The sequence below is a fragment of the Galeopterus variegatus genome, unplaced genomic scaffold (assembly GCF_000696425.1).
Source record: "Galeopterus variegatus unplaced genomic scaffold, G_variegatus-3.0.2 Scaffold604, whole genome shotgun sequence".
NCBI lineage: Eukaryota > Metazoa > Chordata > Mammalia > Dermoptera > Cynocephalidae > Galeopterus > Galeopterus variegatus.
This window is the reverse complement of record NW_007726715.1, coordinates 138,487-140,793: the sequence shown is the minus strand read 5'-3', so window position 1 is coordinate 140,793 and position 2,307 is coordinate 138,487.

Genomic DNA, 2,307 nt, shown 5'->3' with positions numbered 1-2,307 from the left:
GGTGCTGACAACACCAAGTCAAGGGTGAAGATCCCCTTACCGGTCATCTTTAAAAAAAAAATAATAATAACATCATAAGAATATATTAAATATGTTGTTCCTGTTGCTCTGTTTCTGAGTGACTTTAGCATGCTCCAGATGTTCCTAATTTGAAAAGCGATCTGTATTTTTAACATGATTCCCTTCAACAGGAAGAGAGAAAAACATGTCCAGTAATCAGCTAGTGAGAGCTGGCGAAGTTTAAATTGGTTGTCCATCAAAATTAGTAGAAATTATAAAATTTACTTTGTAAGTTTGAAAACTACTCAAAATGCCTTGATTTGTGATTTGCTGTATGAAGTTTATATTTATATATAATATTTATAAATCATAACCTATTGTTAAACAGATTTCATTGAAAGCTGAGACTTGACTTTTTGAATGTACTCTGCTGATGAACTATGCAAATACAAAAAGGGGTTGGTATACACATAAGCTTATGGGATGTCTATTCTGGAAAAATAGACAAGAAAGTAGTAACTGGTTGCTTCTGGGGAGAGAACTAGGAGAATGCAGGCAAGATGGAGAAATTTCACAGTATGCCTTTCTGAAAATTGCTCAAACTTATTATCATCATTATTATTACTAAAAAATATGTTAGACTATTTGATACTAACAATCATATGGAAGTACAAAGAGCTAAGAATAGCCAAGACACTGCTAAGATATAAAGCTAGGGATCCCGCCCCTTCAAATATTAGTAATTATTATAAAACTATATTAATTAAGACTGCAGTTACTGGTGCTGGGACAGAAAAACTGACGAATTGAACAGAAGAGAGAGCTCAGAAACAGGCGCGTATCTATGAATGCTTGATTTACAACACAGCTGACGTTATAGTTTAGTGGGAAAAGTTAGCAATTTTTCTTTTTTTTTTNCCGTGGCCTTGGTGTTATCAGCACCGCACTCTCCCGAGTGAGCCACAGGCCAGCCCCAGTAAGCAATTTTTCAATAATTGGCTGTTCTCATGTTTAAAAATAAATTTAAAAAATCTATTGGATCCCTGCCTCAAATTATACATACAGAATCTATATATAGAATTTATTTTGACCTTGAGAAAGAAAGGATTTCTTAAGAATTAGAAAACAACCACAAAAAAGAAGATTCAACTACATTAAAGTTAAGGTCTCCTGTTAATAAAAAGATACTCTAAAGAAAATGAAAAGGAAGGTCACAAACTAGAAGGTACTTGCAATTCATATTCTGAATTATATCTACAATATATAAAGAACTTCTATGAATTAATAAGAAAAAAGATAACCCAATAGAAATGTGGGCCAAAAAAAGGGAATTTCACAGAAGAGGACATTATTTCTCTTCAAAATCATTCCTAAATATATGAAGCGATGTTCAATCTAATTACAAAATAGAAAGAGGTAAATTACAATCACTATGTCATCTCATACCCACTGTGTTGGAGAAAATTAAGGTTTGATAATGCCCAATGCTGTTGAAGAAGTGGAATAAAGTGCTGCCGGTGAGCATGTCAATTTGTACTGCTCCTTTGGGGAAAGTTTGACAATATCTAGTAAAACTGAAAAGGCACACACCCTAGATCCAAGTCCACTCCTGAGTGTAGCCCTACAGAAATGTGTGCTCGTGCACACTAGGAAAAAACACATAGCAGCACTGTTTGAAACAAAAAACTAAAAACAATCAAAATGTCTATCAATGGCAGAATTAATAAAATGCATGTTTTATCCATATAATGGAATATTGTTTAGCAATGAAAAATGTATGAGGCATCCTACAAAAAACCCTGGCCAGTACTCCTCAAAACTGTCAAGGTCTTCGAAAACAGGTAAGCCTGAGAAACTGTCACAGCCAAGAGGAGCCTGAGGAGACATTGTGACAATGCAATGTGGTCCCTAAAACAAAAAAAAGGACATTAGGGGAAAATTATGGAAAAATGAATAAACTATGTACTTTAGTTAATAATAATGTATCAATATTGGTTCATTAATTGGAATAAATGTTCCATAGTAATGTAAGATATTAATAAAAGGGGAAACACAGCTGGCCAGTTAGCTCAGTTGGTCAGAGCACAGTGATTATAACACCAAGGTCAAGAGTTCAGGTCCCTGTACTGGCCAGTTGACAAAAAAAAAGGGGGGGGTGGGGGGTGGGGAAGATACAAGATGTGGAGGGAATATTTGGTTACTTTCTGCACTCTGCTCAATTTTTCCAAATAAATCTAAAACTTCTAAAAATAAAGTCTATTAAAAATAGTCTATTGGGCCGGCCCGGTGGCTCACTCGGGAGACTGC